The sequence below is a fragment of the Anolis carolinensis genome, chromosome 1, assembly GCF_035594765.1.
Source record: "Anolis carolinensis isolate JA03-04 chromosome 1, rAnoCar3.1.pri, whole genome shotgun sequence".
In the NCBI taxonomy this organism is placed as follows: domain Eukaryota; kingdom Metazoa; phylum Chordata; class Lepidosauria; order Squamata; family Dactyloidae; genus Anolis; species Anolis carolinensis.
In genome coordinates, this window is record NC_085841.1 from 37181221 (window position 1) to 37193362 (window position 12142).

Consider the following 12142-nt stretch of genomic DNA (forward strand, 5'->3'; position numbering starts at 1 on the left):
GAGATTTTGTTCTATGTGCAAATGAGTGGTGTGTCTAGGAATTGTGAATGCTATAGACATTCAAAAAATTGTGATAATAGTGATGAGATGACAAGTTCAGTATTAAAGAAGGTCATTGGGGGAGTAAGTTGGAAGGAAAGATGTTCTTTGAAGGCAAGATGAGTAGATAATTCATAGGAATGGTCAGGCCTGTAGCGAGGGGGCGGTTTTAGGGGTTCAAACCCCCTCCCCCCAAAATTTTTCAGGTTATTAAAAAAACCTGGTTTACTCATGAATTTTAACTGGTTAACCAAATCCCCATGCTAAGTCTATGAGACGCAAAACATTAAGAGTCCCTCCAGGCACTATTTCAAGCAGATATTGACAGGTTTGTAGCGGGGAGAGGTGTGTGCTAGGGGTTCAACCCCCCCCCCCCCGAAATTTTCAAAACCCCTCCCGAAATTTTTTTCTGGCTATGGCTCTGGGAATGGTGGATGCCGAGTATATGGGTTTCTTGGAGAGACATTGGACTTTATTGCACATAACCACTATTCCACGACAGTCACATTCTCATTGATAGCAGATATATACCACATTGAGCAGCCTAGATATTGCACCTCTTCTCCTTAGTGAAATTGTGCCAATTCGCCAATTCATGGTCTGGCTATCATACTTCAACATACTCTTGTACTCCTCTCCATGCTCTACTGCTGGACCTTATTTTTTTAGCACAATTGCGTGATTTTGGCATTTAAAAAAGGAAAAAGGAAAATATAAATATAAAATAAAAGGAAAAGAGCTTGGAAATACCAAGGTCCAGAAGAGAATACTGCCCTTGATGTCACTTTACTGCTAGGATGCTGGCGCAGAAATGTAAGGGATCGATCGCACCAAAAGAGGAGACGGGAATGTTATGGCATTGGGAGTTATTGATGGAAGCAGATTGACATGCTATAGGGATCATCACCAAAGGTCCAGCTAGAATGCTGGTTTGCCTGCTTCATGCGATAAAGTCCTTTGGAGCAAAGTTGGGACAGAATAGGCTTGACTTGAAACAAGAATTTGGACTGTATAGTCTTCAAGTCTATTCAACTATTTATTTTAGGTGTTTGGGGGGAAACAAATTGGGTTACACTGTATATTTGAGTCCCAATATTCTATTTTAAAGTCTCTGTGTGGAAGATTTCAGTACTGTGCTTGTTTGGATGGTGTATGCATTTTACAAAGCTTCTTCTCAGTACTCAGAAGTCAACTCTGTTTGTATGGCCTACCCACAGCCAGTTCTGATAATATTTTAATCCTCTGACTCAGACGGCTATGGAATAAATGTTTGTGGGTTTTAATGTTGCATGTTCCTCACAGAAGCACATTTTGAAGTCATCTTTTTTACTGAATGCGATTTCGGGTCTATTTGCTCACTGGCTGATGACCTTTGAGTTTTTGTTTTGGCTCCTTTTTAAATACTGGTAGGTGGTGAGGTTTCATTCTTGTGCCATAAATACTGATGAATAGTACCATAGAAAGCTTGTTCTGCATTTAGGATCTGCTAAAATGGTGCATTACTTCCACCAGTAATTTGCGTATAACGAAGCCAACAGTAATAAGCATCTAGAAAGGGCTCAATACAGCACTTATGCTCCATTAGTTTTAATGGGAAAATTAAACCTACGCATAACACTCCTGATGTCAAAAAAGGTTTTTTAAAAAGAAAGCATGAGCTATGTTTACCTAAAATGCTTTTCCTTCTAGAGCAATTCTGGGTGGGATTATGTATGTATGTTACAGCATATATTATTGTTTTCCTATCCTCATCTGCACAACTGCTACCCCTTCAAATGAGTAACTGGGGAAGAGCCACAGTTTACCGGTAGAGCAAAATACACATTTTGCACAGTCAATCTTAAGGTTATTTGTACCTTATCATAAATTGAAAGCTATGGATCAAGTACTTCTGCATAAAAGATAATTACCATGAAATTTCTTTGCACATATATACAACATCCATTAATAGGACATGCAATCAGTACAACATACGCTATATATAAAACACAGTTCTCAAATGGCCTCCTGGTTGTACTTGTAATATCTTGGGTTTTATGGCCGTAGGGAAGGAAGGAAAGGACCATAAAGTTACTTTGCCCAAGTGACTACATGGGCAAATAATAACCACTTTCTTGAAGCAACTATTCCAACTGTTCCCTCAGGTTGATTTTTAATAGTTTAACACTGTAGTATTGCAAGAACATCTAGAGTGATGATGGTCATATTCAAAGTTATAAGCTGTGTGTTAGTATGTATCAGTGTGCAAGGAATCTTTTGGCACCTTTGAGGCAAACAGAGGTTTGTAACATAGACTTCTGAACACACCTGATGAAGTAAAATGAATCTAGGAAATCTTATGCCACAAAATTCTGCTTTAGGGTGCATTTTTTTCACTATATAATACAGTTTGACAGCACTTTAACTGCCATGGCTCAATGCTACAGAATCACATGAGTTGTAGTTTGGTGATGCCCCTCTTTGGCAGAGAAAATTAAAACTATAACTTCCACGAATCCATAGCACTGAGCAATGGCAGTTAAAGTGATGTTAAACTGTCTTAGGATGCACCTGCACTGAACATTTCATGCAGTTTGAAGCTAGCTCCAAATTGCTGCAGCCAAACAACAACCTCCCTCAAAACTGCATGGAACAAAGCCCTTAATGCACAGCAGTGCTCTGTGGTTTATGTAATCATCATCTGGGCATCAAACTGGTTCCAGGGTTTCCTATGTAATCATCTGTACAGTGCAACAACTTTTTCAATACCAGTTTGAAACTGCATTAAATGGTTAGTGTAGAAGAGATCCTTAGTCTTAAATGCATATATGCAGTGATGGTGGTTGGGGAAGCATCCTGAATGGAAAGAAATTAAAACATGATTTTGGCTGATGTTGCCACCAAGGAGCATAGACATGCGCAAAACCCTATCAAGCCTGGAAATATTACTTTTTAACTACCGGGATCCCTATCTGGCGGGGATGCTGGAGGTTGTAGTCTAAATGATAACTTTTCTAAATTTGAATTCCTTCCTTAAGGGAAAGGGTAAAGCATCAGATACACATTTGAACAGCAAGGCAGCTAAAATGTCACTGCTTATTGTATTTTGCAATTTATAGTCATGCTGTAGGCTAATCTTTACTAAATGTTTCAGGTGGATAAGGAGAGGGAAGAATTCCTCAGCCTTCTGCCCCATCTACTCTCAAAATATCAAATGGGACTCTGAATGTCTTGGAGAAAGGTCACTATTTGTCCCCTAAATCCTTTCTGGGCTCAAATCAGGCCGTTATTCCTGCCCTGCAGCTCTCTAGAGAATAAATTACCTCACAGGCAGACTGCAAGGCTTTTATTTCTCAAAGCATACAGTGCAGTTACAAAGCAAAATTCCACCTGAAAGTTGATTTTCCTCTCACCTTCTCATATCCCTCATTCTGGCCCTCCCCTTCACTATGCCGCCCCATTTCCATGGAGACCCTCCATCCTGGTCAGCTCTCCCATGCTCAATTCGACAGCATGAGCCGATTTAGACATGGTCACTCACTGAGCTGGCTGGCTCCCATCACCTGATACCAGTGCAGCTCCGTGGATGAAGGAGGGTGGACCCGGCACATGCCGCTGCCAGGGCAACATGGGAAGGCTCCCTGGTTGCCATTGCAATGCATGGGGGGAAGCCGCATGCACCACTCACACTCACGCTTCTCCCAGCGGCAGCCATCTGATGAGGTTATGAGTAGAGTGGCAAAAGGCAAGAGCTTAGCCCATCTCAAGAGAACCCAAAAGAAGCACTGTTCACCATCACCCTCTAGTTTCCTGTCTTATATACAACATATACATATATACATTGTGTGTGTGTATTAAAATAGTATTTTAAACGAAACATAAAAGACTGTACAGCACTATAAGAATCCTTTTGTTGAATATCCAAAGGCATGCCACTGGGCATTTCTCTGTCTCTTGTCACCAGCTTGATAAACATGCTGCACAGAAGATCAGAGGACCTCAATGGATAGGATGAATGGTAATGCAAGGAAGAAATCACTTGGCAGCCTTGAATACACAGAGTCTTTCTACCCCTGCCTGGACGGCAAATCCTGGATCCAGCAGTGTAACTTCTCATGGAACCATACAGGAACCTCTTCATTTCCTCTTTTTGCCCTATTTTTCTATCTCCCCCACCCGACTTTCCCCTTTGCACTCTGCCATCTGTGTCTGTGAGTACATCACGTTTCCTGTATAATCAGTGTCCTGCCAATTAGGATAAATTACTGTTTCATTACTGTTAAGCAGACTATTAAAATGCCATTCATGTCTCATGCTGACAAAGCAACGCCTGCACTCTCCCATTTTCACAGTCTCATTTAATTTCAAAACGTTGATGGAGGAGCTAATTTAGCTGGCAAGATTGCTAGAATTTTGTGCATTAAAGGATTTTCATTGAGGTGGATTCATGTCAGTTTCACCCTGGAGACAGCTTGGCTTTTAGGGGCAGGAGGGGGTTGACAGCAAAAATGGGCAGAAATTCATCTTTGAGGCAAAGTAGAATCACACCTATCCATTCTCCATATCATTGAGAGACATGTCATTTTATATGTTAGGTTACAGTAAAAAAAGGACAGTAAAATTTAAACTTAAAATTTTACTGTCCTTTGTCTCAGCCCCCACATTGCCAAGAAGGAGAGTGCAATTCCTTCAGAACAATGTGACAACAACATCTAATACAAAATATAGGTCGAAGACATCATCACCTTTCTTCTGTTGGATTTTTTAAAACTGCTTTTATCCAATGAAGAAGATAGTGGAGCATAATGCATTTTGTGCATGTTGTTTGGTCAATAAAGGTATCATTTTTCTGTGGATTTTTTATTCTGTCATATGTGATCTAAGGCCCTATCTACCCTGACCATTTAATGCCATTCCAAAAGAGCTTCCAATGTGGTGGCAAGAGAACAATGCCAACAAAAGCGGGTGAATGAAAGCCCTTAATGTGCATGAGTCCTCTATGATTAGTGCAATCAGTGGTTCCAGAATTTCATATGCAATCATCTGCACAACAGAACCCCCAGTGGCACAATAGGTTAAACCCTTGTGCCGGCAGGACTACTGACCGAAAGGTTGGCGGTTCGAATCCGGGCAGCAGGATGATCTCCCACCTGTCAGCTATAACTCCTCATGTGGGGACATGAGAGAAGCACCCCACATGATGTTAAAACATCAAACATTTGGGAATCTCCTGGGCAACAGCCTAGCAGACGACCACACCAGAAGCAACTTGCAGTTTCTCAAGTTGCTCCTGACACCAAAGAAAATTTGCACAACAAAATCATTTTCTTCAATACCGTTTGAAACTGACTTGAGTGCTCAGTGTAGATGTCCCTAAGTGAAATGGAGCCTAAAGATTTCTTCCTCGCTGACCTTGCTGCCTGGGCTTACTGGGAAGTGGATTCCAATGGCATCTGAAAGGTTGTCAGGTTCTTTGTTAGGAGCCATTTCCAATTCAGAACTCATCAATTTTGAGTAAGTTTTTTCCTAAGAGCTTTTGTAGTCAAACTTAAAACAATAGCATTACAGTTTTCTTTTGACATGATTCCATTTGCTTACAAAAACCTTTTGCAAATGAACACCTGTATATGAAAACTAGTTATCCCAATAATCATTACTAGCTACTGAAGAAGTGTGTTGAAATCTGTTTCTTTTTAAACGAATAAATAAAAACCCCATTTGGAAACTGCCAAAATTGCCCTCACAATTGTTTCCCATCTGTTTGGAGATAAACCCAGTCAATGACTGCCTAATTATCACTCTTCTCATTTATTAGCTGTTCACCTACATATTAGGAAACAGCCCCAACAACACATGCCATCTCCGAATAACAGTATTCTGCTTTTAATAGACCCTAACAGGCTGTTAGAAAACTCGAGAAAATGACACTGGATGTTTCCTTGGTCTAGGATGGGCCATATGTCTCATGAGGGCAATTTAATTAGTAAAATTCCTTTCCAAAAAAGCTTATGGTGAGAAGTAAACAGTACTGTGCAGGCAACTGGGCATTTATGGTACAATAAATGTGCTACTCTTTGAGCTGCCAGAGGAGTCTTCCTTGATTTTTGCATCAGATTTCAACCAAGCCTAATACACTGAGTATTATGCTATGTGCTGGTGCTCTCGTCCCCTTCCCACATCATGATGATTTCCTGCATTTCAAAATATAACACTATACCACAGCTTGGCATAATAGGATGTGAGTCACAGCAATATAAAATATGCTATACCTATGCTGAAGAGTCTCCTCCTGTTTTGGGTGGCACACAGCCCAGGATGTAATAAAATGTTAATCTCTGTCACACTCAGTTTCAGTAACAGCTCTTCCTCACATGGTGGACTGAGACTGTTCTGACCAGGCACATGTTGTGGTTGAGAAATACAGACACGCTGGCAAATCTTCTGGATGGAAATCCCCTCAACCAAACCAAAGGCTCAAAATATCTCTGTGAGCAAGCTTCCTAGTGGCTGGGTTTTTCTTAAAAACCACTGTGAAATGAGTGTATATTTAGTATATGAATTAGGTTGTGGCCTTTCAAAAAAAGTATCAATGAGGCCCGTGTATGCTGCCAGCAAAGAATATGATGAATGAAGCTCTTCAAAGATGAACACCAATGAAAAGGATACTGTTCACCACGATTGACTAAGAAGCCATGTTATTATCCTTTGCCGGATAAATAAGAATATTTCCTTAGAAGGAACCCAACATCTATACAGGACTCATCTTCTATAATTTAATATTCAGGGCTGTCATGAATGAACCCAAAGGATACTCCCCAATGCGTCTTTTTCATCCTGGAAAGAAGTGACAAGTGGAGTGCCGCAGGGTTCAGTCCTTGGCCCGGTTCTGTTCAACATCTTTATTAACGACTTAGATGAAGGGTTAGAAGGCATGATCATCAAGTTTGCAGATGACACCAAATTGGGAGGGATAGTTAACACTCCAGAAGACAGGGGCAGAATTCAAAACGATCTTAAGAGATTAGAGAGATGGGCCAAAACTAACAAAATGAAGTTCAACAGGGACAAATGCAAGATACTCCACTGAGGCAGAAAAAAATTAAATGCAAAGATACATAATGGGGGACGCCTGGCTCGACAGCAATACGTGTGAAAAAGATCTTGGAGTCCTCATGGATAACAAGTTAAACATGAGCCAACAATGTGATGCAGTGGCTAAAAAAGCCAATGGGATTTTGGCCTGCATCAACAGGAGTCTAGTGTCTAGATCAGGGGTCCCCAAACTAAGGCCCGGGGGCCGGATGCGGCCCTCCAAGGTCATTTACCTGGCCCCCGCCCTCATTTATAATATAATATTTTTATATACGTTCTAATAATATAATATATTGTATATACATATGATATTGATAATAATATTATCATTTTATACAATGTAATACTACTAATAATAATATCATATATTAATTATATGTTATATTTTATTTATTTATTTACAGTATTTATATTCCGCCCTTCTTTCTCACCCCGAAGGGGACTCAGGGCGGATTACAATGAACACATATATGGCAAACATTCAATGCCAACAGACAAACAACATACATTAGACAGACTCAGAGGCATTTTTAACATTTTTCCAGCTTCACGATTCCGGCCACAGGGGGAGCTGTTGCTTCACCGTCCAGTAGTGGCTGTACTTCCTCATTCCTTTCCTCATGTTTTGCTGGCAGTTTTATGGTGTTGTAAATTAGCCTCCCGCATAAAGCGTCCCTAAATTTCCCTAATTGACAGACGCAACTGTCTTTCGGGGCTGCATAGGTCAACAGCAAGCCGGGGCTATTAATGGTCGGAGGCTTAACCCGACCCGGGCTTCGAATTCATGACCCCTCGGTCAGTAGTGATTTATAGCAGCTGGTTACTAGCCAGCTGCGCCACAGCCCGGCCTCTGTTATATATTACATATAATATTACAGTATAATGGTATAGTTCAATATAATGCTAATATTGTGCTATGCTAATAATATAATATACTGTATGTACATACAGCTGCTGTGAGTTCCCTTCGGGATGAGAAGGGTGGGATATAAATGTAGTAAATAAATATAGTAAATGAATACATAAATAATTTTAGACTTAAGCTCGCCCAAAGTCTGAAACGACTTGAAGACTCACAACAACAACAATCCTAATTAACCTGACTATCTCATTGGCCAGAAGCAGGCCCACACTTCCTATTGAAATCCTGATAGGTTTATGTTGGTTAAAATTATTTTCATTTTTAAATATTGTATTGTTCTTTCATTGTTATTGTTGTTGTTTTGCACTACAGATAAGATATGTGCAGTGTGCATAGGACACACCCCCCCCCCCCCACAAATGATAATTCGGCCCCTCAACAGTCTGAAGGATTGTGGACCGGCCCTCTGCTTTAAAAGTTTGAGGACCCCTGGTCTAGATCCAGGAAAGTCATGCTATCTCTCTATTCTGCCTTGGTCAGACCACACCTGGAATACTGTGTTCTCGACACAACAATTTAAGGGAGATGTTGACAAGCTAGAATGTGTCCAGAGGAGGGCGACTAAAATGATCAAGAGTCTGGAGAACAAGCCCTATGAGGATCCTGCAGAAGCAAAGGCTGAGAGGAGACATGATGGCCATGTATATAAATGTGAGGGGAAGTCATAGGGAGGAGGGAGCAAACTTGTTTTCTGCTGCCCTGGAGACGCAGAACAACTGCTTCAAACTACAGGAAAGGAGATTGCACCTGAACATTAGGAAGAACTTCCTAACTGTGAGAGCTGTTCAGCAGTGGAACTCTCTGCCTCGGACTGTGATGGAGTCTCCTTCTTTGGAGGCTTTTAAGCAGAGGCTGGATGGCCATCTGTCGGGGGTGCTTTGAATGTGATTTTCCTGCTTCTTGGGAGGGGTTTGTGCTGGATGGCCTCTGACGTCTCTTCCAACTCTATGATTCTATGAGGCTGATAGTTCCTGTCATGAGGCTGATACAAGTTATGTTTAATATTGTTGCAATATAAAAGTGGGATGAATGGAAGAAAAAGATGTTATAATATGTGAACTGGCAGCTACTGGAAAGTTCAATACAATTAACCTGCCTTTGACACATACGCTAAAAACAACATTAATGTTTGCAAGATGCCACTTTGTTAATTTTAAACCTATTCTCTTGTTTTCAAACACTGTATCTAAACAGGAAAAGGGTTATCTCCCCTTTCATTTCTTCAGGATTATGTCATGCCATCTTACCGCCTGTTCTCAATGACTATTATTAATAGAAATAGCAAAGCAAACAGTGACTTACCCGGAAGGAAGGAACCACTGTCTCTGCTACAAATAGTTAACTGGCTGCTCCTGTGTGAAATAAGGAGCTTCTAGAATCCCCAGCACACATTCTACATTTGACAAAACAATAAAAAAACCTTTTATACTTCATTAAATTAGCCCTTGATTAGCACAAATGATACACGTTCCTGAATTAAATAACCTCATAGTACAAAAGGGAAGTTTAGTAATTAGATATTGGAAATTCTATTTACTTCTCCACATGCTTTTGTTTACCATATACCTGAATATAACAGATCTTTGTTGATGCAGCTTTCTTTTGAATCTACAGTAATTTATTATAGAATCCCATGAGGACTGGCAAAAATGTTGTATCTTTTGCACACTTCAACTAGAATAGTAAGCTGTCATTTTACTTTAGTCCTGGTAAGATAGTTTTCCTTCTAAAAGCTGCATGGAGAAACCTAGAAAATGGCTGGAATCTTGTGACCCTCAAAACATTGGACTCTAACTCCCATCAACTATGCTGTAGGTTCCTCATATTTGATCAAGACCTTTGGAAAGATAGAATACTGAAGAGCATGTAAGGGTGAAACACTCTCATACAGCACCTCTCCTGGCACTAAATGACTCTTTTAAATCAGGATTTTTCTGGGTTATGTTGGATAATAAACTCAGTGGCTTTTATCCTCACATTCAGTTCTAGAGAATCCCTGTCACACCACAAAGCCCTGTCTGAAAGCTTTTCCTACACATTCATATCGTTCATCCTATGAGACGAGTAAAACTGATGAGGATATCCTTGACTGGAGTCATAAAATTGTAATAAAGCTGTAATGTTCCCAGCAGGGCTAAAGGGAAACCAATCGATAGTTATGAGTCTTGAGTTTCAATTTATATAGGCTCAATTAATCACGCACCAGCTAGGCTTCTCTTTTTAACAGAATCCTAGCAGGAATGCTTCTAACTGTGTTCATTGTACTAGTGAGGGGATTTGACTAATGATAAGAACATTGATTTACTAGCTCCGCTGATCTCTAAGAGAGTGTTCACTGACAATGCAGGGCATGCCTATTTTGTTTAGGTCAGATGTTACTTATGGAGCAGACCCAATTCACACGTAGTCCAGACAAGACACCACAGACATTTGTCTTTCATGATAGTCCATTTCTTTAGCATGCATTAGCAACCTGGGCCCTTTCTAAATATCCTTTCAGAAATGGCAAGCAGTATATTTTGTACACAAAATTTAGAGGAATTGGACTTCAGTGATGCAGCACATGTTTCACATTTAGGTGGTGCCAGGTTCAGTTGCAAACTTCACTTTTGATTCTTCATATAGAGCTGAGAAATGCCCCCAGCATGAGGCTCTCAAAGGATACTGCCAGTCAGGCTAAAATATGTCAGCCTAGATGGATCAGTGATTTCAGAATCAGCTTTGTCATTGTGGTATGCTCTCAAGTCATTTCTGATTTAGTGACCTCAAGACAATCTTATCATGGCAAGATTTGTTCAGGGTAGGTTTGCTACTGTGAGACTTGCTCAAAGTCGCCCTGTGAGTTTCCATGACTAAGCAGGGATTTGAACCATGGAGTTCTAGTTCAGCACTCCGACCATTACACCATACTGGCGCCCTCAGTGTGAATTAGTTCTCTGTATTTTCACACGCTCTCAGAATTAAATTATTTCCTACCAAGAATGTCTTCTGATCAGGAAGTTCTCCTAGCACTGAAATTACAATGATTTAGAGCAGTGGATGCTTATTGCTTGGTCTTTCAGATGGTTTGGCTTCAAACATCCAGAAGCACAAGATGGTATGGCCAATTGATGTAGCTGCACCAGCACAGGCAGTGCTGGTGACAGCGGCACAGATGGGGACAGGCAAATAAAGTAAACTCTATCAAAGCGGAAAACTGCCCTGAGCTGTGTACAAGCCAGCCTGGTGATGAAGACAACCTTCTTCACTATTCCCAAACTGCTGCTGTGCACTGCTACAAAAACGCCTTACACTGACAGAAGTCATTTCTGACTTATGACAAATCTATAACAGCATTTTTTTTCAGAAGGGGCTTGGCATTACTTTCCCCTAGGGCTAAGAGTATGTGATTTGTCCAAAGTCATTCAGTGGGTGTCCATGGGCAAACAAGGATTTGAACTCTTTACGCCAGAGTCCTAGTTGAACACTCAGAACACTACATCATGTTGGCTCCTTTACCTTGGCATAAGGGGGCATTATTCTAATTTATGTCACCAAGAGGATTCCAGCCTAAAACATTCAGATAGCGAAATTGATAACTACAGATCCAGGACTGCGTAGCATGAAAGAAGGGTTGTCCAGCATGCAAGCCATATGTGCCCTCCAAAGTTGCCATCACTGTGAAAACATGTGTTGTTGAAGGCTTTCATGTCCGGAATCACAGGGTTGTTGTATGTTTTCTGGGCAGAGGATGCCTGCCAGAGATGTGGGTTTTGTAGATAGGGTATCCTTGGTAGGTGAGGTTGAAGTAGTGTCATGGTTTCAGAGGTTGGGGGTTCTGTATGTAGGGGAAATATTGGTTGGCGTGGTTGAAAAGTATTGAATAGTGTTGATGGTTGTAAGGTTGGCTGGTTTGTACTTTGTGGAATCCTTGGTTGGTTAGTTTGAATAGGAAGTAATAGTGTCGGTGTGGGGGGTTTGAATGGTGGAATTAGCCACCTTGATTAGGATTTAATGGGGTTGGAGGTTTAAAGCGTATTTGGTTTGTGTCTGGAGGAATTGTTTGTTGGGAAGTGTTAGGTGGCTGTGATCGATTCATTTGTGGAATTCCCAATTTTCCTGATTTGGAGT